A 26706-nucleotide genomic window follows, 5' to 3' on the forward strand; every position below is an offset into this window, starting at 1 on the left:
CTAAGATCTGAGAGACACAAAAGTCTTCATAAAGCGTATTGAAGATAACTTTTTTTTTTTCTTTTTAGATGTTCTGACATAAGGTATTTTGTCCAGCTTTGAAATGACACTTTACAACTCCTGCCTCAATAATAGGTCCTTATCTTCTCCATGCAGCACTCACAGAGGTCTTGGCAAACAATTGTTCGGTTGTTTGGAATTTAGCAATAGCCTAGGAAGCACTTACACTAGTGTGTTTGTTGTGTGCTTTTTGCATGTCATCTGAAACTCATTCTGCACAAGCTTTGAATGGCTCAATAGGGTGATACAAATTATATTTGGCACTTTGACAATGATAACCCAGTTGTCTGGAAAACCAAGCACCAACTCTACAGTTTGGAGCAAAAAAAATAGCAGTGTGACAGTCATTGTGTACAGTACAGCGTGGCATATCTATTGCATGCCAACATGTGAAGAATGAAATATCTTGTGATACTGGTTTTCCATGCCAAGTTAAAATTTGCATACATCTTATGTTGCTATACCTTAATTTGTATGCTCCTTGAGGACAGGGAGTGATGTGAATGTACAATATATGTAAAGTGCTATGTAAATTGTGGGCACTATATAAATACTTGTATTCAAAAAATAAATAAAGTGCGAGCCAATCTGCAATCCAACTCTTACTCCCAACCCTAAGGCTGGTTATACGTGAGTCTTTTTTTGTTCAATCTGCTTAAAGAATATGATTGATTTCCCCATCCACACATTTAATGTGGATAGGGGAATCCCTCTTGCTGAACTATTGTATTGCATTGGCAGAATACACTACTCTGCACTGCTGGCTATAGCCGGCGTAGCTGATAGAAAGAATATTTTCCAGCAGGCTGGTTGTACTATTTTCCAGCAGGCTGGTTGTACACAAGTCAATCAATAGATCGACTTGTGTGCAACCAGCCTGCCTATACATGGATCAAAGTTCATCCAGTCCCTACTGAACCAGCCGAATTTTGATCCATGTATAGCCGGCTTAACTCTATACTACCTACACCTTCTCTGATCATCCCTCCGTTCTCCGTCTTCTGACTTTTACTTTTTTTCAGATGTACTGTGTTGTGTGAATAATTTGCACTTCAGTTGTACAAGCTGGTTTCTTCGTTGACTGTACCATTTATGCTCTAAGTGATCTAAAATCCAAAAAACGCATACCTTATTGTTACTGGCTAATTACATGCGAAAATCAATAAACACATTGAACAGAAAAATATATAAACAATATGGTAAAAATCTGTGCTCTAAGTTAATGCTACATACCAGTTTTACATTTCTGCTATAACAGCACTTATTAAACTTGCACACAAATTGCAAAATTGTCAACAGCAGGTGGCGCTATGGAATAAATCTGAACACATGGGTTCTGATCCAATAAAGAGGGAATAAAAAGTTCAAATCTTGCCTGGATGTTCACAGGTGGCACAGAACCCAAAAAGATGAGATGTCTATAATTGCTACTTGAACATGCAAATATCAATATCTTGCGCAAAGCATCCTGGGATTGTAGTCCCAACATCAGACACCGGAGCCATATATTGTGTGCGCCCAGCTTGACTGTAAGTGAAAGAGTATTGCAGGTCCATAGGCGAAAGCTGTGCCAGTTCTGGATAAGAACATACAAGTGGTTTCTTTAACCACTTGCCTACAGTGCACTTTCACCCCCTTCCTGCCCAGACCGATTTTCAGCTTTCAGCGCTCTCACAATTTGACTGAGAATTACTCAGTCATTCAACACTGTACCCATACAAAAATTGTGTCCTTTTTTCACACAAATAGAGCTTTCTTTTGATGGTATTTGATCAATACTGGGTTTTTTATTTTTTGTGCTATAAATAAAAAAAGACTGAAAATATCGTGAAAAAACGCATTTTTCTTTGTTTCTGTCATAAAATTTTGCAAATTAGTCATTTTTCTTCACAAATTTTGGCCAAAATTTATACTGCTACTTATCTTTGGTAAAAATAACCCAAGTAAGTGTATATTATTTGGTCTTTGTGAAAGTTATAGAGTCCACAAGCTGGTGTGAATCATTGAAAATTGATCACACTTGATCACACCTGATGTACTGAAGGCCTATCTCAATTCTTGAGACACTAAAAAGTCAGGAAAGTACAAATACCCCCCAAATGACCCCTTTTGGAAAGTAGACATTCCAAGGTATTTAATAAGGGGCATGGTGAGTTTTTTGAAGTTGTAATTTTTTCCCACAATGCTTTGCAAAATTAAGATTTTTTTTTTTTTTTTTTACAAATTGCCGTATTAACAGGTTATTTCTCTCACACAGCACATGTATACTTGCAACTATACCCCAAAACACATTCTACTACTCCTCCTGAGTATGGCGATACCACATGTGTGAGACTTTTTCACAGCCTGGCCACATACATAGGCCTAACATCCAAGTAGCAGCGTCCGGCATTCTAGGAGCACAAATTACACATATAATTTCCTGACAACCTATCGCACTTTTGAAGGCCCTGGAGCACCAGGACAATGGAAACCCCCATAAAATCACCCCATTTTGGAAAGCAAACAGCCCAACGTATAATTTTTGAGGCATAATGAGTCTTTTGAATATGTCATTTTTTTCCACAAGTTTTTGGAAAATGTGGAAAGAAAATGAAAACACATTTTTTTTACACAAAGCTGTCCATTTATGCAATATTTCTAACACATAGCATGTACATAGCAAAAATTGCACCCCAAAATACATTCTGCTATTCCTCCTGAGTATGGCGATACCACATATGTAACACTTTTTCACAGCCTGGCCACATACATAGGCCTAACATCCAAGTAGCGCTTTACACAAAGTTGTCCATTTATCCACTTTAAGACTGGGCCTATTTTTGACACTTGGTGTTTACAAGCTAAAATCATTTTTTTTTGCTAGAAAACTACTTGGAACCCCCAAACATTATATATATTTTTTTAGCAGAGACCCTAGAGAATAAAATGGAGATCGTTGCAATATTTTTTGTCACACCATATTTGCGCAGCAGTCTTCCAAATGCGATTTTTTTGAAAAAAATTCACTTTTTTTAACTAAAAAATAAGAAAACAGTAAATTTAGCCCAATTTTTTTCCATAATGTGAAAGATAATGTTACGCCGAGTAATTAGATACCCAACATGTCATGCTTTAAAATTGCGCATGCTCACAGAATGGCGCCAAACATTGGTACTTAAAAATCCCCATAGGCAACATTTTAAAAATTTCTGTAGGTTACTAGCTTAGAGTTACAGAGGAGGTCTAGGGCTCAAATTATTGCTCTCGCTCTAACGATCGCGGCGATACCTCACATGTATGGTTTGAACACCGTTTACATATGTGGGCGGGACTTGCGTATGCGTTTGCTTCTGCGCGCGAGCTAACGGGGACAGGGCGCTTTAATTTTTTTTTTTTTTCCTATTTATTTTATTTATTATTTTTTTATTTTTACACAGTTTAAAAAAAAAAAATGTTTTGATCATTTTTATTCCTATTACAAGGAATGTAAACATCCCTTGTAATAGAAATAGGCATGACAGGTCCTCTTTATTGTGAGATCTGGGGTCAAAAAGACCCCACACCTCACAACTACACTAAAAAAAAAAAAAAAATTGTTGAAAGAGGAAAAAAAAAAAAGAAAAAAAAAAGGCGGCCCTTTAAACCGGTTGCTAGGCAACGTCTTTTGACGTAGCTCCGGTCCTCCAAGACCATAGAGTCGAGTGAGGGCCATCTTGCCCTCACTCGACTTCCTGTCTCTGAGGATCCGGGACCGGATCGTTTTCCCCGCTGCTGGTGGGTCCGGTAAGCTGGGAAAACGTCTGGGACGCGGCAGGAGGGGGGGGGGGGGCACCCATTCCCCTGCACCGTAAGGGTAATTCTACGGCGAATCCGCCACTGGGACCACCCTTATCTGAAAGCCGACCGCCTGCCGTTTCAAAAAATACCAGGGTTATGGGGGCTATCTGCTGCCATAACCCCAGTATTTAGCTTTTAATGGCCGACGCATATAGTCGTTAGGCGGTTAGTAAGTGATTGCATGTATATGGCAAACAGGTGACGATGAGTGATGGGGTGACAGGTGACGATGACTGATGGGGTGACGATGACTGATGGGGTGACAGGTGACGATGACTGATGGGGTGACAGGTGACGATGATTGATGAGGTGACAGGTGATGATGATTGATGAGGTGACAGGTGACGATGATTGATGAGGTGACAAGTGACGATGATTGATGGGGTGACAGATGACAATCACTGACGGGGTGACATGTGACGATGATTGATGGGGTGACAGATGACGATGACTGATGGGGTGACAGGTGACGATGACTGATGGGGTGACAGGTGACGATGACTGATGGGGTGACAGGTGACGGTGATTGATGGGGTGACAGGTGACGGTCACTGATGGGTGACAGGTGATGGGCGATGGTGCACGGCGGTACGGATGGCAGTCTCTGGTGACCGGTGAACTTTAGGCTATGTTCACATGTGAGCGTAGCGATCACGGGCAGAATCACTGCGATTCCGCCCGCGATCCAGAAATCATTGCAAATCGCGGGGCGCCTGTGCGTTGCCCGTGATTTGCAATAGCACCCCAAACGCTGTGCGATGTTGCTGCGATTTCCGCCTGCCGAATCGCGGTAACATCGCGCAAACAACCCATGACGCCCCAAAGAAACTCTTGTACCTTTTTTGGGCGTCATGCGTTGTTTGCGCGATGTTACCATGATTCGGCAGGGGGAAATCGCAGCAACATCGCACAGCGTTTGGGGTGCTATTGCAAATCACAGGCAACGCACAGGTGTCCCGCGATTTGCAATGATTTCCGGATCGCGGGCAGAATCGCGGTGATTCTGCCCGCGATCGCTGCGCTCACATGTGAATGTTATGGGTGTCAATTTCTGGGCACTGATGAGGTGACTGTTGGGTGACAGGTGACATTGGGGGGGGGGCTGAGGACTGTGTAGGGACAAGTTTATCAGTGTGATTTTACTTTTGCAGGTACACAGAGCAGTAACTGACTATTTCTAGCTCTGCTCCCCTCATACTGGAAACTGTATGAGGAGAGAAGAGCTAGTAACAGTCAGTTACTGCTCTTTGTTTACATTTTGTGATCGGCTGTGAATGGATTCACAGCCGATCACTTAGTAAACAGTCACTGTCAGTGACTGTTTACTACCGCCGGTGACAGCTGTGTTCCTTCGGAACACAGTGCCACCGACATGACCGCGCTGCGCGCTCCCGATCGCGCATGCGCGGTCATCTTGTGGGCGCCTTCAATGTGATCGGCTGTGTCATTGGAACACAGCCGATCACGTGGGAAACAGCCACGCCCATTGGCTGTTTCCCCCCTGCCGGTGACGGGGGGTGTCCCGGGGACACCCCGACACCGGCAGTGCAGGGCGGCGCGCACGCGATCGCGCGCTTGCCCTGCTTAAAATGCCGCCGTCATCTGACGGCGGCCCAGGATAATGGTCGCACCGCTCCGCCGTCATATGACGGCGGGCGGGCGGCAAGCGGTTAAAGTATAACTAAGGGCAAAACTTTTTTTTTTTTTTTTTAGTTTTGGATAGCGTGCAGAGGGATTAGAATGCTTGTCAAATTGTATTGCTGTCTGTGCCCCCCATTAAAGCAAAGATCCAGCCCCCCCACTAAAAAATTAAAAATACTGTAGCTGCTGACTTTTAATATTAGGACACTTACCTGTCCAGGGATCTCACGATGTCAGAACCCCAGCAGATTTTTCAATTGGCTCTCGGATGCCGCCGCCGCCATTCCTTGTAAGGTAAACCATCAGTGAAGGCGTGTGGCTTCACAGCTGGATCCTTACTGCACATGCGTGAAACATGCTGCACTTTGTGAATGGCTCGGAGGCAGGGGAAGGAGGAGGGGAGCTGAATTTCTGGGGGATCCCGCCGCAGCGAGGTCATCCAAAAGTGGGGACGAATGATACCTGTCAAAAACAGGTACCCCCCCTGGAAGGTGCCAAATGTGGCAGCGGAAGGGGGAGGAAGCAAACAAGTGGAACTTTCCCTTTTGGTGGTGTTCCGCTTTAAAGCGGAGTTCCGGCCGCAAAATCGTTACATTAGATTTTGTGCCATCTGCTTCCTTAGTGTCCTCTCACAGCTTGCACAATGAGCTAGAACCAGGAAGCAGGGCATACATTTACATACTGTGGCTTCGGGTGACCAGGACAAAGATGGCGGCGCTCAGCAAACTTTTTATAAAGTAAGATTTTATGATTGCCAATCAATTATTAAACTGTCCAAAACCGGATTAGCGGATGTATGAAGGGCGGTGGATCACTGTTTGGGAAGTATTTATAAAATAAAAATGATTCTGTGGCTGGAACTCCGCTTTAAGGAGTTTCTCCCTCTCCATTTGTCCTATTTACCATTAACATTGAAAGTGGAAGTAAAAGTAAAATCCCAAATTTTGGGTTGTCCCCAGAAAAGTAATAAGAGGGGAAATATTCCAATAAGGACACTAGTTCTGGTGACCTGGGGGTCCCCAAGGAATACCCTTAGTTTGCAGGAATTTCCTCTCACTTCCTGTTTGTCTATGGGACAGGAAGTGAAGAGAAATGTCTGCAATGGGACACAGATGTAAAAAAATAAATAAAATCTAACAGGGGTTATAACCCTCCCTTACTCTATCCAAAATAAAAACAAAACAATTCCCTATAGTTCTACTTTAAGAATAAAGAGAATAAATATTTATTACAAATTGTTATGACATTCAACTTCAGTAAATACATTTTACATAGGGTTTAATACTAATTTAAGAGTCATATTGGAAAAGTACAAGAAGACATCTACTCTACTCTAACATCAGCAGTTTAACCATACTTTAAACAGCAAGTAAAGTAGTTCATTTTACTCTGCACTGTCAACCATTTTTTATGTTGACACACTGTATCCAGAGGAACTAATACATATGGCATTAGGAAAGATTTCCACACAAATTAACTACAGTTGTTTTACTGTTTTCCAAGAATTGCTACTAAGATTTACAACTGAATGTGAGGCACCCTGTATTTAGCTAGGGATTCGAAAAGCAAGAAAAAGCACACATACCTTAAAACGTATCATAGCTCCCGGTATTATATTGAAGTAATGTATATTGATTGCTAACATGTTCTTGAAGTCTAAGTTTAGTCAAAAGTAAAAAAAAAAATCAGCACAAGGGACATTACAATCAATATGACATGTCTTTTGTGCTTCTGGCGCCTGCTCTTGTTGAAATCTTCCTCCACAGATCTCCCCCACCCCACCACTGTGATCTTCTTGAGTGACAGGTTTAATAAGAGCTGGGGGACCTCTCATATGCGCTCATCAAGAAAGCTATAATACAGTCTCTATGAATGGAGGAGGAGGAGGCGGAAAGGTTGGGCAAAGTCTGCATTCATAATGAGCGTTTATGATAGCTCCCTCAACTCTATTAGCCCCTACAGCACCAGAAGATTACAGTGGTGATGGGCATTGGAGACCTGTATATTTCAACAAAAACAGGAGCCAGCAGCACAAGGGAACATAGCAAGACCGAAAAGATGAGCCAAGGGCTCCACATAGCATGAAACCACTTCTAAAGTATTAAACTCAAAAGTAACTACTTATGATTATACAAAACAGCGCTGCAAAAAACGAAGTTCCGGGATGAATATGGACCGATCCCTGGTTCCTTAGTGCACAATGATGCCTCCACGCACTATGGAGGTGACACCATCACACACTATGGAGCCAGGAAGTTGTCCTTCTATCTTCCTATGTACTGTATGTCCTGCTGAACTGGAGGTGACACTGCTGTGAATGGAATTGTCAAGACCCTTGACTAACTGCTGAGTGTACCTGATGGCTTCAAGAGTAATGCCTCGTACACACGCAACGATTATCGGCCGACCGATCGGCCGTCTTTTGTCCAGTGTTGTTGTGTTGGTTGGAATGTGCTCTAGACTGCACATGAATTTTCTCGGCCAACAAAAATCTACTTCAGAAGTGATGTCATGTGCTGGTTTACTTTCCGTGTGTTTTTTCTTCTCTGAGCATGCCCAGTCTTGCTCATCAGATTTTTGTCTGCCGAAATCTGTACTGACGATAAAATCGGCCGTTGTGTTGACGGCCAACAAAAATTTTATAGCATGCACACCAGATTTTATTTGGCCGAAAAGTCGGAGTCGGTTGTCGAAAGCATCATACTAACAAGCCGAAAATCGGCCGTTCGGACGTTGGACGAAAATTCATGGCCAACTATCGACGCATGTGTACGGGGCATTCGTTTAGAGAACCATAGTCTTGTGGTAAGCCTCTGTATGTGGCACTGGATACCGGAGTACACATCGGTGTTTTGGAAAATTCTGTAAAGTTTGATTTATCATTTTTCGTTCACTTTGTTACCATTATTTGCTATATTTATCAGCAAGATTTATATAATCTTTCAATCACTAAAGACATTTTTTTGCAAAGTGTGTGTGTATATGTTTCTTTGACTTATTTTTTGCACTTTGGTTTTTCTGGATACATTGAAATGTCCCCTTTACTTTTTAGCGCAGCACTTGGTTTACACTCCTATTGAGAGGCCTCAGCACTGATGCAAGCAGTGGGCTGTCTCTTAAAGCGATTGTAAAATCTCATTTTTTATTTTCTATTAAAATAATAAACATGTTATACTTAACTCCTCTGTGAAGTGGTTTTGCACAGGACAGCCCGGATCCTCCTCTTCTGGGGTCCCTGGCTGGAGCAATTGGCCCCTCCCTCCTGTTGAGTTCCCCCACAGCAGGCAGCGTGTGCTATGGGGCACCCGAGCCAAACTGCAGCTCCATGTATTCGTTTAAAAACAGAGCTGTAGTTCTGCCCCGCCCCTTCTCTCTCCTGATTGGCTAACTGAGGTTTATTGACAGCAGACGGAGCCAATGGCGCCACTGCTGTGTCTCAGCATATCTGGAGGGAGAGTCCCTGACAGCCGAGGGTCTTGTGGACATGGCTGGATAGAGAGGGGGCTCAGGTAAGTATTAGGGGGCTGAGGGGGGCTGCTGCACACAGAAGGATTTTTATCTTAATGCATTCTATGCATCTTAATGCATAGAATGCATTAAGATAAAAAAGAACTTCTGACCTTACAACCACTTTATGCTGGCAATACATGGTCCAGTTTTTAACGAAAAAAATGAATTGATTCTACCATTCACACATTCAAGGTGTATGCAGGATTCCTTCCAACTGTGTCATTGTATTCTGACAGAAGAGGAGGCAGCTGGACTCTTTCACTGTCAGAATACACTGATCAGCACCGCAGTCCTGATTGCATGAAAGTTTTCTAGCAAACCTGTTCATGAGCAGTCAATGAGTAGCCATAGATGGATTGAAAGACATCCCAACCTGCAAAAACTCATTATAGGGAGGTGGCAAACTCATTTCAGGGAACTGGCACTCCATGACCCCCCCCCCACCACCACCACCACAAATTTAACACAACTAGAGGATGATCAAATTAAATGGAATCAGTATACAAAGGTTTACTTCTGAGAGATAATAAAGGTACACTCTAACCACCATCACAATTTCAGTGATTTTAAGTGGTCATGGTGGTAGGAGTCAGAAACACTGCACATGCTGAGATATTTACAGTTATGTGCTGGGAGCTAGTTTCACCCCTAGCACATGTGACTTAGGCAGCCAGAAAATGTCATGTCCTTGTTCATATATGTACAACTAGTTATTAAACACTCTACAACAACTTACACACACTAATGCACAGGCCGATCGTGTGAAAGGGGCCTAAAGCTGCTTTTGCATGGATGCACTGTTGTTTACCTGCACCCAGTGGCGGCTGGTGCTCCATGGGCCAGGGGGGGCGGCAGATGGACTACACCATACGCCCCCACCAGGCCGCACACCAGGCCGCACACCAGGACCACGGACCCCCCCGGGATCCCGGACCCCCCACGGCTCACTCACCCTCAGTGGCGGTGGTGGTGGCAGCTTCAGCTTTGGCTTCTTCCCCCTCAGTAGAAGCGTCTCCTCCCCCATGCCCAATGGCATGGCTTCTACTTTTGGCCAATCAGGAAACAGGTCTCAGGACCAACTTTCTGACTGGCCAGGAGGCGGATCTGTGTGACAATAGCGAATATTCATTCGCTATTGTCACACAAGTGGGTGGGCTCGGGCGCACTGCTCTGCGCCCCGAGCCCACCCTTTTTTTTAGCCTGTGAGAGCTTCTGGCTCATGTCACATGGCTAAAAAAAGCCCCATTGAACTCAATGCGTCCGGCGCCCCGCATGTAGATTATGGGGCCGGACGCATGGATGGGGGCGGGGCCCCTGCGCCCCCAATACACCAGCCGCCACTGCCTGCACTTTAACTGACCTCAATCTTTACTTCTTTCTCAGGATTCCTGCAGGTATCATTGGCTGCTGCCCCCCAGGATAGTATAGCTGGTGGCTGTCCTCCAGGGCTGGTACTGCTGGCTGGTACTGCTGGCTAGTACTGCTTATGGGTACTGCTGACTGGTACTGTTGGCTGGTACTGCTGGCAGGTACTACTGGTGGGTACTGCTGGCTGGTACTGTTGGCAGGTACTGCTGGATGATACTGCTGGCTGGTAATGCTGGCGGGTATTGCTGGTGATTACTGCTGGCGGGTACTGCTGGCTAGTACTGCTGGCGGATACTGGCTCCTCCGAGACACAAACAAAGTGTGGCAGGAGCAGCGCTGGAGGAAGCATGCGGCTGCAGTAGAGAGCAGAGCCGATGCTTCTTGTATCACTTCTGTCACAGGCGGAGTGCATTTGATATCACTCCACCTGTGACAGGAGCCAGTGCTATAAAGGAAGCATTGGTTCTGTTCTTCACAGTAATGCTCAGAGATACAGCCTCGGGCTGCTGTCAGGGAGCCACAGCCCAAATGTGGGAGACTCCCACACCTCGAGGGAGACTTGGGATGTCTGGATCGAAATTCATCTGGTCCCTGCTGAACTGGCCATGTTTCAATCCATCTATGGCCAGCTTTAGAAAGAGTTAAGCGATGGGTGGATGTCAGTCCAGAGAAGTGGGTGTTTTCAGGCAGGTTGTATTTGCATGCAGACTACCCTAAGAAACATACACATGTAATGATGAGCTTCATTATTGAAAGAACTGAAATACAATGGATGAAAGGCACTGGCCAAGAACAGTAAGGAAAGAGGAATGGGCTAGATGATGCTGGAAATACTCCAGCCATGAAATGAGGCAGGTTCTATTTGGTGTTCTTCAGCTTCTAATGCACACTTTGGGAAGCTTGCAGTGTGCAGTGAAATTAGACTAAAGTACATTAGAGGAGCCTGTGCAACTGTGCACGAATAAAGGTAAGGCTAGAGTTTAGATTCAAAGCAGTAATAACCTTTTTTTCCTCTTCATTTTAAGGGCATGCATGTTATGTAATATGCAAGTGTAACAAAAGTATCCCAAAGAGATCTTTTTTCCCTGACAATGTCTTCTTTGTTTCCCTCCAGAAAGCTGGTGCCACTATTGGTATTATGCAAGGCCATCATCTATTTTCTGGGCTAAGATGACCCATAGATGACACGAAAATGTAAATCCTGTTTTCAGTGCAGTAATATTTATTTTCATGGCCATGTGCATGCATGTTGCCTTGCACAGATCAGCTGCTTGTCCCTTGTGAGTTGTCAGAAAGTAACAGTATTACAGCAGTGTCAGTGTTTACTAGGGAAAGGGAGGCTGCAGGACGTCTTTGGCATCAGTCTCCCAAAATGCTTTTCATAGGCTTAGCCTGCTTTAAAATATAAAAGATACATTTTTAAAATTTTTAATTTATTGTTACTATTGTATGAGCATTAGCTCATACAATGAGCATGCAACATTTGGCTCAGTATTGAAGTTGAATTACATTGTAAAAATAAGTTTGTCTTTAAGCACTGCTAAATGTTCTTTAATGCAATGATACATAAAAGTATAAAAAAATACACCCATTTGATGTAGTGCTTGGAACTATGAAATCTGCCATCCAGCAGATGGTGTCAGTTTTCATTCCCCATGGCAAAACCAGCGAGAAGAAGGAATCATGACACCAAATGACAAATGATTTAGCTGTAACTGCACTACTTGGCTACTCACTAAATGAGTCTTCAGAGTCAGGGGAAGCACTGAGGCAATACCAGTGGCTCTGGACCTGGAAATTTCCCTGCCACTAACTTCTACCAGAATAGTGCCTGAAAAGCACCCCAATGCAGAAAAACATTTACCCTGTGTGTTATGTCTCATTATAATAGAGGGGCTGGCAGTGACAATTGGAAATATTTTATTCTCTACTAATAGCGGCAGAAGGAGGGAGGGGGGTACAGAGACAGAGACACTGGAGAGCTGTGGATGACGGGGGTACGCAGGCTGACCATGGTGATCAGGGCTCATTAGCCATGATTACCGTGGTCAGCTCACAGAGAGGGAAACAGGAAGTGGCCAAGTTTCAACCAAACAGGTTCAACCAAGTTTTTTTTACAGTTTAGAGAGGGGCAGATTAGACAGAACAAGCACTGTGCTGTTTAATCTGCTATAAGGGAACAGGATCTCTTTTTTTTTCAGGGTTACAAATAACTTCTCGGTTACTAAGTGATAGCGCAGGGGTCATTTCTTAAATTACAAATACTTGTTAATGATTTTCCTTTTTAATTCTACAAGGATACCAAAAGGAATCTGGCAGACAATTGCCTAAATGCAGCCTATATTTCATAATGTTCTGGGCCATGTTTAAAGTTTATATTGTTTATACGGGTTCCACCCATTTGATCTTAACCACTTTACATGAATATAAAGGGAAATTGGTTAGACTACTTTTTTTGTGTTTACAAGAGCTGGCCTTGGTTTGAAAACTTCCCATGTCAAAAGCTTGAAGAATGACAAGAGATGGCTGCTTTTTACATGAGCTATAGAGTTTTGTAGTTCCCTTGCCTCTCCTGTTCCACTTCTGATCTTCCCCTCACGTGGTCAGAGGTGGCCAGAGGTCATTCATTCAGTTAACATTCATGCACAAACTTTTATTTCTATACTGTTTAATTATCTGCAGTGATTGTTTTGTGAAAAGACTTAAGAAAATCAGCAACACCAGCCTTTCTATAAACCACTTATTGCTGGTATTTTTTTTTTTTATACCTCTATTTATAAGTTTAGAAAAATCCTAGTGAATTCTACAGGTTTCTGGAATTGCAATTCATAATTATCTCTTGACAACAGCCAGGTATAGGATTTGTAACCCTTTCACTAAAGAGTAATAAAATGGTACATTTTTTTTTTTTTTTAAATAAATAAATAAATAAAATGGTACATTGATGATTCTAATACAAACAACGATTATTGTTAGGCTCCAGCATAAGGGCTCTTTCACATGGCCACTCCGCTGTTCTTATCCGCTGCGGGACTTTTTTTTCACGGAGCGGATGACACTTGTGTCATCTGCTCCGTGTGTCCGCATATCATCCCATCCGTTTGCGGATGATATGCGGACATAATGTAAGTCTATGGGCATTGCGGATGTCCGCGGATGACACCGCTGACATCCGATTTTCCTTCCTTTCCGTTTTTTACACGGAGGAAAAATAGGGTTCTGTTCCGTTCCAAAAAACTGAAAGGAAGAAAATCGGATGTCAGCGGATGGTATTCCGCTGACATCCGCAATGCCATTGACTTACAGTATGTCCGCAAATCATCCGCAAAAAAATAGGATGATTTGCGGACAAGCGGAGCGGCCGTGTGAAAGAGCCCTAAGAGGAATCAAACATTTTCCACTTTTCTCTGAGTACAGTATGATGTGATGCCATTTTTTTTTTTTTTTTTGGAATAACCCTTTTTATATTCTCAACAGCTCTGTCAAATGCCAGTGTTTACTGCAGAGTTTGGTTTTGATGGTTGTTTATTTTTCTTCTGGGATTTCATGGCTTTAAAGTAGATCAATGGAAGCTAACCTTAAATTGCTAGTTGCCACAGTGAGTTTACTTGTGGTGATCTCTGAAGCTTTCCACTGAACTCTATGAATGCTCTGAATGTGTGTTAAGGGACATCAGCTGACGTGCAGAAAACAAAGTTGTACTATAAGGCCTATTGAGTTTATTGACTACAAGGTGTCTTGTGATTAGCAGTGAGTGTTTAGGACTCCCGTAAAATGTATCTACTTTTCCTCAATGTGCCTACATCCTATGCATGGGGAAAGAGAAGTGGATATTGCCGGGACCCTGTCACTATACTTAAAGCAGTAATAAACTAAAAATAAACTAAAAATGTAATATATTGCAGCTTAACAATCATTATATGTGGTGGCTGCATTTGTTTTATTTACTTTGGCTTGTTCCCCTCTTTTTTCACCTGGCGATCTGACCAGTATTAGGCCCCTTTCACACATGGGAGGCCATCGGCGGACTCCGCTTTTCTCAGCAGGGGATTGATCCGCCGATCCCCCGCTGAGCAGGCGGATGGCAGCTTCGTCTCCGCGCTGTGTGCGAAGACAGAACTGTCAGGTCCCTGCTCTTCTCTATGGGGGAATCCGATGAGAATGGACTGCCTGTCCGTTCTCATCCGATCCCATCCGATCCAATCCGCTGGACGGATGGAAAATAGGGTTTCCATCCGTCCAGATTTGACGGATCGGATCTCCACTGACATCTGATGCCCCATAGAGATGCATGGGGCATCCGTTTAGATCCACCTGAAAAACTGACTGGCAGATTTGAACGGTCCGCTAGTGTGAGAAGCAACACTGGAGAAATGAGAATAGGATGCACAGCAGACAGCAGCGTTGTCAGTTTGGGAGGGGTAGAGAAGTGTTAAATGCATTAGCAGAATAAGAACCGCTAGCAAAGGGAAGCCAAACTCCAGCTCACACTTTATAAGCATTTGCAGCAAACAGTTTTTTTTTTTTTTTTCCTTTTTGGGATAAAGGTTTGGCATGAATAAATAAAAGCTGCTCATTTTAAATCACCCCTGTGTTAAATGGTTTGTCTCATCCATGTAAATTGATACATTCTGCTGGAGAATTTATGCTGTGAAAAACAGGCTTGCTGGCTGGATTACCATATGAAAATAGATGAAAGAAAGTCCAAAAAAGGAAATGAATGCAGCCATCACATTTAAGAATTGGTAAACTGCAACATAATAATTGTTTGCTTTTGGGTTTAATAATGCGTTAAAATGATATTAAACCTTTATTTTATTTGTAATACTTATCTGCTCTGTGCAATGGTTTTGCACAGAGCAGCCCAGATCCTCCTCTTTTGGGGTTCCCTGCTATTGCTTCCATTCTCCCCCTTCTGAGTACCCCCCCCCCCACCCATAGCAAGCCCCTTGCTAAGTGCCGTATTCATGCTGGCTTGCTCCCTAGCTCCGCCAATGGCTCCCACTGCTATCCATCTGCCCTGTGAGGAGGGAGAGAGCAGAGAGAGCTGCTAATCTCATGCACAGTGCTGGATTGAGATCTTTAATGCATGCAAAGAAGGCATTAAGGAAAAAAACCTTAAATTAATTGTAAAGGCAGAATGTTTTTTTTTAAATCTTAATGCATCAGATAAAAAAATCCTGTGTGCAGCAGCCCCCCTCAGCCCCCCTAATACTTACCTGAGACCGTCTTTATCCAGCAATGTTGTAGGAGTGTCTCAGCTGCCCGGAACTCCCCTCATTGGACAGCAGCGTGACGTGATTGGCTCCAGCTGTTGTCAATCAAAGTCAGTCAGCCAAAGAGGAGAGAGTGGGCGGGGCTGGGTTACAGATCCATGGTGTCTGAATGGACACAGGGAGCTGTGACTTGGCTCGGGTGCCCCCATAGCAAGCTGCTTGCTGTGGGGGCACTCAAAAGGAGGGAGGTGCCAGGAGCACAGACAAGGGACCTGAGAAGAGGAGGCTTGGGGCCACTCTGTGCAAAATCAATTGCACAGAGCAGGTAAGTTGAACATGTTTGCCGGCACTGTTGAATGCCACTCCAACCCTAAGAAATCTTCATATGAAGTCTGCAGGTAAGCTGACACTTCCAGGAGTGTTAGACTCATAGGTTACCCACAGCTTTCATTTGTTCCTCCTGCTGGTCTCTGTGTCCCTACAGGAAACAGTAACATTGTGTAGGTCAGCAGCAGAAACCAGTGACACCAGCGAGATGGACACTGCTAGAAGTGTTAGTTTCTCTGTGGACTTCACAGTAAGATTTCTCAGGTTTAAAAGAAGTATTCAGACTTCTTTTAAAAGTATGGCTTGATTTAGTATCTTTAAAATACCAACAAGGCCCTTTTAAACAATATATACTCACAAATATGTGTAGTGGTGACTAAGATCTCATTATTCACTCAAAGTCTTGGATAGACTAGAGAGGAATTAGAAACACTGTTTTTTTATTGCTGTGTGTGGCTCTATTAGGGGGAATAAACCTCTCTATTTGTCCCGTTATCACCAAGAGTGAAAGAAAATTCCAAATGTTTTATCATCAGAGCAAGAAGAACGGGGAAATCTTTCAATGGGGACACTAGTTATGGTGACTCTAATGACAACTAGGGCCTCACTTGCTATCAGAGCAAGAAGAACGGGGAAATCTTTCAATGGGGACACTAGTTATGGTGACTCTAATGACAACTAGGGCCTCACTGGCTATGGGGCAGAAATGAGGGTAAACTCCCCAATAGGACAGGGATGGAAAAAACATGGGATTCAGTCAAAGGCGTAGCCCGTAGTCACCAACCAGAAGTCAACTTTTACTAGTATAAAATTAGATTAACTGCAATCATGATAAATACAGAAACTTTAAAATTCTAGATTTTCCAATTTTGCCATAACCAGCAACATTTTTGGTATTTATTGCTTGTGAAACCATTGAAGGGTTGACTCAGGATTTGCAAAGGATCTGAAGCAAATGTTGGTCAAGTACTGGATCAACTGCGGGTATAGGATTGTATATATGGGATTGTATGGTTGGGTTTTCATTACTGGTTTTTTGTTTTTTTTATTGGTTGAGTCAGATGGACTTGTGCCTTTTTTTTTTTTAACCTGACTAACTATGTAACTGTGAACTGGTTAATATTTGTCCTTTCCAATAATTGTCTTTCGGAAATGGCCGTGTTTTTTTGGATGAAGTAGAGCCAGGCTTTGAACTCCTACTGGGTTATGAAAGCTAAATGTCCGATATATAAGTAATGCATAGCCGAAATACATATACACAGATTGTTTACTTGCCAATGTATTTGTTATTCATTTCAACACATCCTGGTGTTCCTGGAAAAGGCCCAGGACCTCCATGCGGACTACACTGAAACTAAGACATACAGCCTAATCCAGCGCTCTTCCCAGCCTTGATTGTACGAGGAAGGAGAGCAACACTCTGGTGAGATCTCCTCTTTGCTATCCCGATGTGTTTCCTATAAGAGACATGGATTGCTCACAATACTGACCCTCCCTGTCCCAGTCACCTTTGCAAATCTAGTTTGACTTAAAAACTTATGGTAACTTTTTTTTTTATAGAAAAAAAGATTTACATTTTAATATAAAACATTATTCATTTGTTTAAACCTGCCAGAAGTTCATCTTTTAATGGCTCTGGGACCCCCTACCCCTATGTTTTTACATACCAGCGTGCACTGATTTTACTTTACACAGTTAATTGCATTACTTTTTATGTCACATTTCATTTTGTGGTAGTATATTACAAAAGCAGGGGGCAGATAAATATGAGTAACATTATCACAGTGAAAGTAGAATCATATGACACCAAAGGACAGGCAGCTGCAACTGATTCTCCGGACGTTCATTTGCAGTGACTTGGATCTGAGATGCCTAACATGTTAACTGTCCAACAGTTTTTTTTTATCATTTATTTAATATGGAAGTTCTTGTTGAAAAGATTTACCCCAAGCGGTACAACAGAGATATTTGTAAAAAAAAAAAAATCTATTTTTTTTAAAAACTATACATAATTTCCATTGCATGCTATAGAATTGTTAAGCCAATCAAATTCTTCTCACAGGACATGTGGTGATCATAAAATATTCATCTAACCTAAAATTTAAATCACAATGGAGAAACTTGGAAACTATAAGAGAGTAGCCAGAGGGGGTTCATTCCTTTCCGAGATGAAACAAAGCCAACAGAGACAGCGTGATCTTTGAGAAAGACAGATAAGACGTAAATGAGTGGGTATGAACTTAAAGAGAATTACTTAATGTTCTTGGCTTTAAAAAGAAGGCATACTGTTCAAAATATAGTAGATAGAGATGATATGCCAATTAGAATGGAGACAGGAGATCTTTAGTTACCAGATAAGTGAAGACTAGTATGCGAATTACACTGTGTAGTTGCATCTTGTTTGCTTAATATTATAATTAATGTGCTTTTAAGTAGTTCCTGTTGATGCATACCATTAAAACAATGATATAAACATACAGTGTATGTCAGTGCAAAGTTCAACTACGTCTTAGTGTATGTGTGACTAAAACCGATGCTCATTAGACTTATGCTGGTCATACAAAGTGCAGTGTTTGCTACTTTTACCTTTGACAACTTTTGATGGCAAAATAACTAGTAAAGTATGTGTGAATACTCACCTTTAAAACAACCCATTCAGTTTCAAAAAGAAATGAATGGCAAAACATTTATGTATACATATAAAAAATAAATTAGAAATACTTGTTTTTCCCTTTTTTTTTTTTTTTATAAATGATCACTTTCCCTCTGTTCTCAGCTGCATTAGAAGCTCCGAGAGCTAGGGGTAGAGAAACAGCAGCACACCAAACTTCCCAGCAAATGGCTGTGCAAGGGGGGAGGGGTGTCAGCTAATAAGGCAGTACAGCCAGCCCTCCTGTACTGGGCCTGGACCCCATCATTTCAAAAGGGGGGCCCGGGCACCTGCTAAGCAGGAGGTCCAGCTGTACTGTCTTATTGCAGACACCGATCCTTTTCTGCCTCCCCTTGCAGTGCTGCCTGCTTCTCCTCTTCTTACTCCCTCCAGCTTCACTGAAGGGGGATTGGTTCTAGCACATGCATCCCCTCCATCTGTTGTCCAGGGTCCCTTTCCCCCGCAGCGCTGCCAGTTTCCCACCTCCCCTCTCTGCTGTGGGTACACGGGGGATATTTCAGGATAGAGAGTAGGGGAAGGGGCAGGTAAATATGTAATATACTGGTCCCTTCTATTCCTGAATGAACACAGTGATCGATCTGTACCAGTCACTCCTGTTTCCATTTGTCACTGATGCATAGTAAACTGTGTTTACTATGCTTTGGTTAGTGAATGAACAGGAAACCTCAGAGCACTTCCTATTCATTCATCTTTGCAGCTAAGGCTACAGTGAAAGGAACTGATAAATCTGCACTGTCACTTTCTCCCAGGGAAGGGGGGCCCTGTCAAGTAAGCTGTATGGGGGGCCTTGGGATTTCTAACAGCAGCCCTGTGTGTCAGCACACGTCTAATCATTGCAGGCTGAGTTTCCAGCACAGCCAGAAAACTGACCATACTGTGCTCTCATGCCTAGTGTGGTCAGTTTTTAATAGGAAGGCAGAGGGTCCGGTAGGGACAGCCTGAGAACTTCAGCCTAATTGACAATCAATCTCTTGATTTTCTTTTAAAGGGAACTGAACTCAAATAGTGAAGATTTTCTTTGTTATAGGGGACCATTATAAACTTTATTGTGCCTAAGCAGTATTCTTTTTTTGGATTTTCTCCTGAAAAATAGAAAAAAAAAAGAACTTTCAGGGATGTGAGGCTGCCTAGGCTCTCTAGATCTAGGGTAGTCTGCCTCTGACTGCTAGTTTCAGGACATTTGATAATGTTACTACTGTGCTGCTAACTTTTCTCCATGCTGGAGGACTGGAGACTCTAACATGAGAAGGCAAGACCCTGGCTCTAAGTCAATGGCATCCTTCACACAGAGATACAATGCAGAACAAGGCATTGTAAGTCAGTAATGGGGAAAGGATCAGCTGCAAGTAGACCACAGGCAATACTGAGAACTAGTCCTTTGCCAGCCTTTTATTGGGTAAAACTTCCTAAGTTTTTCCTTAAGACATTTTTTACTAAGGCTTGCTACAGGCATAGAAACTGTGAATCTCCTAGAAGTATTACTCTTATTATCTACCTGCCTCAAATTTCTTCATTTTGAAGAGTTTGACTTTTTTTTTTCTTTTTTAACTTTTTTTCAGAGTGGTGAAATGGGGTGGTATTTTGGATTAAGTGTTTCTTAAAAATAAAGTTGGCGTGTGTCTGTGTGTGTATGCATATATGTCTATGGTGTGTTTCTTTGTGTTTAAAGCGGAGTTCCGGCCGCAAAATCGTTACATTAGATTTTGTGCCATCCGCTTCCTTATTGTCACCTGAAAAAGAATTGGATATTCCCAATTTTTTTTTTTTTTACTTACCTTGTTTCAGAAGAAAATATACTCACCTTTCCTTCCACTTCCTCCCTCTGTGGCCGCGGCCCGCACCATCACTTCCTGTCCTGCAATGCATCCTGGGAGCTCTTATTCTCACAGCTTGCACAATGAGCTAGAACCAGGAAGCAGGGCATACATTTGCATACTGCGGCTTCGCGTGACCAGGACAAAGATGGGGGCGCTCAGAAAACTTTTTATAAAGTAAGATTTTATGATTGCCAATCAATTATTAAACTGTATAAAACCGGATTAGTGGATGTATGAAGGGCGGTGGATCACTGTTTGGGAAGTATTTATAAAAAAAAACGATTCTGTGACCGGAACTCCGCTTTAAACCCATGCATAAATCCTCCTAGTTCTTTCACTTTATTTTTGGAAGTGGGGGGGAGGGGGGACTGTTGGTCAGTCATGCAGAAGTGCCCATCATGATGTTTTAAGAGGAAGGGCCGTTCTTTTGGAAAAATACACATGTTGCCCTATTTATGGTTTATCTGCATAATATTTCTTTGGTGCATGCTTTTAAGCTTTAATCACTTGCCGCCAAATCACCTGGTACATCATTTGAGTTCAAGTGGTTGTCCCCGGATAATGCTTGTAGCTGCAGGCATCACCCTGGTAACTTTTTTTAGACCTGATGGTCGACTCTTTTGTAATAGCAACCGGAGTGGCAACTACAGTAGTCATTACAAGCAGTGGGAGGACATCTCCTCCTCCCGCTGCATTCCCTGGATCTCTTTGGCTCTCCTGTCCCATAGGCTGGCCAGAGACCCATACAAAATCGGAATCGGCTTTGATTAGGGCTCCGTTATGGTAACCTGGAAGCAATGACATGACATCACTTCCGGTTTACCTGGCTGTCATCGGCGGCATTTTTTGAAAATCAAAGGTATTTAAAAATGCCAATCTTGGCGTTTTGAATGCTTTCAAGTGCAGAGGTTTTGGGGTCTTATTGACCCCAGATCCCTACATTAAGGCTCCATTCACACCTGGGCGTTTTCAGCTCCAAAAACGCTAAAAAAAAACGTTTCCAAAACGCCTAACAAGTAAAATCCCATTCATTTAAATGGCCCCTGTTCACATCTGAGCATTTTAACGCCTGAAGCAAAACGCCCAACGCTCAAAAAAGTACATGAGCTTCTTTTTGGGCAGATTACAGGCGTTTTCCATTGTTTTCTATTCAATCTAAAAACGCCTGCACAAAAAACGCCTGAAAAAACGCCTGAAAAAACGCCCATAAAAACACCTGAAAAAACGCCTGAAACAAAAACGCCCAGGTGTGAATGGAGCCTAAGAGTACCTGCCACATCCACATTGCTGTCAAAAGGATGTTTACATTCCTTGTGACAGAAAAAAAGGTGATGAAAAAAAAAAAGCAACAGTGTAAAATTAAAAAAATAAATTAATAATGAAAAATAAATAAAAAATGTAAGTGCCCCTGCCCCCCTGCGCACAAAGGCGAATGCATGCTTCGGTCCAGCACGCAGACAAACAGCAATCGTCCCACACATGTGAGGTATTGCCACAAATGGCAGATCATGGGCAGTAATTCTAGCACTAGATCTAATCTGTAAATATAAAGTGGTAACCTGTAAAGACTTTTAAAGCATCGCCTATGGATAGTAAAATTGACATTGTTTGTTAATGCTGCGCAGGCATACGCAGGCATGCACAGTTTTAAAGTGTGACATGTTTGCTATCTATTTACTCAATGTGACATCATGTTTTATATTTTACAAATGTATTGGGTTTTGTATTTTTTTTTTTGCATAAAAATTTTTAAAAAGTGTATTTTTTCCACAAAAGTTGCGTTTGAAAAACCGTCGCGCAAATACCGTGTGACATAAAAACTTTATTTTATTCTCTAAGGTTTCTCCAAAAAAATAAAAAATATAATAATTGGGGGTTCTAAATAATTTTCTAGCAAATAATACTGATTTTTTACTTGTAAACAACAAATGTTAGAAAAGGTTGGGCCCTTAAGTGAAACTTAATATATACCCTTAAACTGGTATAAAACATCACGTTGTAGGCATTACTAGACGTGCATTACTAAACGTGCCAAAGATTGAACAGGTCAAGGAACAAGGACTAGGTCAACAAAGCATCTTTATATTACTCATTCATTGTGATTGCAAAATATACTCTGTACGGTGTGTCCTCTCAATCAGGTCATAAATTTTAGCTACTCTAAACCATAGTTGTTCTTGGACAGAGTTCAGTCATCTCCAGAGCCTAAACAACTCATTTATTTTAGCTTATTTTCATAATCTAAGTGACTTTGTGCACTTGTACAATTTCTAGGGCTTCAGAGTGGTCTACCATAGAATATGACTCTGAAAATGTTTTCAAAAGTTCACTACATGTTTGTTACCAAGATATAGAGGTCAACATCTAGCTCAAATTGAGCTGTTTTTCAGTTAGGCCCCTTTCACACGGGCTTTCTGATCAGGTCAGCCTGTCAGTTTTTCAGGCAGACCTGATCGGACGCTCAATGCATCCCTATATAGCAGCGGATGTCAGCGGAGACACCCGCTGCTATCCAATCCAAACTTGTCTATAAAATCCAGATGGATGGAAACCCTATTTCCCATCCGTCTGGAGGATCGGATAGGATTGGATGAAAACGGACAGGTGGTCAGTTTTCATGCTATCTCCCATAGAGGAGAGCGGGGATCTGACAGGTCTGTGTCAGGGTGCCAGGAAAGCAGACCACATGAAGGTGCATGTAAAATAAAGCAGTTTATTAGAGCAACAACAATAAATGCACAGCAAGAGTGAGGAGCGAAATCAGGAACAGCCGGGGTCAAGTCCAGAACAGGTAGTCATCCAGGCAGGGGTCGGTCCAGAAGCGGGTTGTCTACCAATGCTGGGTTGTCTGCCGTCCTGCTGGCAGCCATCTTGGACATGTGCATCTGCATATCCTGGCTTGGCTGAAGACTTTCCTGGTGCTCGATGCGTTCGCTCCCTGCCTTTACCAGAGCTGTCTGTAAACCCGGAAGTGGTCCGATCTGGCTGAAGGCTAGGTTGGAAGTCAAGTTATCGCAAGATGGCCCCCACTCGGTTCTAGGCCTTTGGAGGGCCGGAGCGACCTCTGAAGTCACTTACCGTTCTCGGGCATAAAGAATTTTTTTTTTTGAGTCAAAGTGTGAACATTTTTTTTTTTTGCTTTAAAGGTAAATGAGAGATCTGGGGTCTTTTTGACCCCAGATCTCTCAATAAAGAGGACATGCCATGCTTATTTCTATTACAAGGGATGTTTACATGCCTTTTAATAGGAATAAAAGTGATAAAAAAATAAAGAGACAGTGTAAAAATAAAAAGTAAAATAAATAAAAAAAAAAAAATTCAAAGCCCCCCATCCCTCTGGGCTCTAGTGCAGAAGCAAACACATACATAAGTTGTGCCTGTATATGTAAATGGGGTTCAAACCACACATGTAAGGTATTGCCATGATCATTAGAATGAGAGAAATAATTCTAGCACTAGACCTCCTCTGTAACTCTAAACAGGCAACCTGCGAAAATGTTTAAAAAGTCCCTACAGAGATTTTTATGTATCGTAGTTTGTCGCTGTTCCACGAGCGTGCACAGTTTAAAGCATGATATGTTAAGTATCTATATACTTGGCGTAACATCATCTTTCACAAATACAATTGGGCTAACTTTTTTTTTTTTTTTTAATTCATTAATGTATATTTTTTCCCCAAAAAATTGCATTTGAAAGGCTGCTGGGCAAATACAGTGTGACATAAAATATTGCAACAATTGCCATTTTTTCTCTAGGGTCTTTGCTAAAAAAAAATATATAATGTTTGAGGGTGCTAAGTAATTTTCTAGCCAAAAATACAAATTTAAACATCCAGTGACTTTCAGTATCTCTTGGGAAATTCATCAGTGAGAGATTTCCATACCATAGTTTCTGCCATTGTTTAAATTTCACATTGATGTTAAAGGCCAGATTCACATGTACGGATGCAGTAATGTGTGTTAAAATCCATTTTTTAACGTTGCAACAATGGATTTTAACATTTGGTATGGGTGCTTTTTGTATATGTACATTCTTAAAGGTGTCATATCAATGCACATATACAGGAAAAATAAATGTACTTGTGCTGCACTGCGCCACCGTCTGCTTTACCCAAAGTAGTGCTGGTGTGTTATTTTGTGCATTGAAGTCTAACTAAAGGCAAAACTTTTTTTTTTTTTTTGGTAGAGTAAGAAAGGATTGTGACCCCTGTCAGTTTTTTTTTTTTTTTTTTTGCCATCTGTGTCCCATTGGGGAGATTTCTCTTAATTTTCTGTTTCATAGCCAAAACAAGAAGTGAGAGAAAATTCCTCAAGTGCATCACCAGGGTCACTAAGAACTAACGTCCCCATTGGAAGATTTCCCCTCTTTTAGGGGTTTGATGTCAACCCAAAATTTGGGATTTTCTTTATTTTAACTTTTGATGGTAATGTTAAATAGGACAGACAGAGAGAGTGAATCTTCCTAATGGAGGCACAGCAATAAAACGTGTGTTTTAACCCCTCTTCACGCTATCCAAAAAAAAGTTTTACCCTTTGAGGCTCATTAAAGCATAACTAAATCCAATGATCTGTTTAAAAACAGTTACTTTTAAGGTACAATTATAATAATAGCTGATATGGTTACTAATGTGCTTATGTTAGCTCTCAACTGAACTGTCAAGTCAACAAATGGCTGGTGTCATAACTGATCACGTGTGCAGCACCATGACAACTGCAAGTTAAACAGAGGAAAAATCACAGCTTCCTTGGCTGTAAAGGATAGCAGGGTTTAGTCCCATATCAAGACTCATTCAAAATAAAAGGACTGCATTAAGGCAAACACAGGTCAAAGTCAAGTGAAAGCTTTTTAATATTGTAGGTCTGTTCCCACTTCTTTATCATTTTTCATATTATGAAACTCCTCCATAAAATCTGTGGAAGGTGTACAGACCTAGGAACTAATGCAAAATTATTTACATTGATTCATTTTCCAATATTTGCCAAAAACTAAAATATCAGTTTTAGGTGAATTGCTCCTTTATACCAACCTTTAATCATGGTGCTGCCTGAGATCCAGATGATGTCTAGTTAGACAAAACGCGTTGGGTCGACTTCTGTCTATGCCATTGCGTACCTATGCTGTACACAGTATATTTGAAAGTGCTTTTTGACAACTGAATTGTAAGTGTCCTGAACTTTTAATAAATACCTTCATTTATATGGTTTTACACTATGTGGAGGATTTTTGTTTCATTTTTTTGATGATCCATACACGCCTTTGCTGGAGAAGAATCCATCTGCACCTGGGAGTATTATCGCCCATCCTTTATTGAATCTTTTCACTAAGGGCCCCCAAAGGAATACTCCAGCACATAGAAAGTTGATTGAAGAGTGGTGTGAGAAGCAGCCATATCGCAATGCCCTTTCTTTATTGGGTTTGTAGACACCAACGCATGAGTTGACCCATTAGTTGTATGCCAAATTTGGCCCACTCTCACTGGTAAGCCTCTCTGTTTATCGGTGGTGGTCCTCTTCACAATATAATTTTGCCGTTTGTTCACATTCCAATTTTGGAGCACATTTTGAAGATTTGTTTATACGCATTTATTTGGCCCTATATGGACTTAAACTCTTTGCTCTAATGTCATGTCACGTGCATAGTGCGGTATTGTATTACTATTTTGTTATACCACTTTTATTGGGATGGTTTCACATTGATTTTCACAACGGATGCTTGCACTGCTTTAGCAATTGACCAGTTTCATATGATATCCATACATGGTTCAAAGATCTGTTAAGGATTATTATAAAGATATCTTTTATTAGCGCTGCACATATTGTTACTATTTGCTGCCTGAGATCGCCAGGGGTGTCGCGCCATCCTGGTAGAAAAAGGCTGTCACATGAGACTGACCTCCCTATCCCCAGCCAAACTGTAAATCGGCACTTCAGGAGTTCAGTCGAACATTGAATGCAAAGTGAAAACAAGGGAGAGGTGTCTTGCCAAGTGTGTGCTCTGCTCTCTGCCTCCCCCTACAGTGCACTACCTGGCAGTCAGAGTGAAGATAAAGTACTGCTGATTTTTAAAAAGTCTATCTGTATGTGTGTGTTTATATATATGTGTGTATGTATGTGTTTATATATTATTAATATTATTATAACAAAGGATTTATATAGTGCCAGCAGTATGCATAGGGTTTTACAATATGAAGGCAGACTTTACAGTTAGCAAATCCAAAGAGTATACAAACACAGAGTACATACGGAGCTCCTAGGAGAAGACTTTACAGTTACAATAC

General features: G+C 41.9%; 1 protein-coding gene across 1 annotated transcript in view; it reads left to right on the plus strand.

Moving 5' to 3' along the window:
- Positions 1 to 26706, plus strand: part of SEMA3D (semaphorin 3D) — a 274174-nt gene that overhangs the window by 252 nt on the left and 247216 nt on the right. The gene's annotated exons all lie outside the window — the stretch shown is intronic.

This window comes from Pelophylax lessonae (assembly GCF_965119305.1).
Source record: "Pelophylax lessonae genome assembly, chromosome: 4".
NCBI classification, from domain to species: domain Eukaryota; kingdom Metazoa; phylum Chordata; class Amphibia; order Anura; family Ranidae; genus Pelophylax; species Pelophylax lessonae.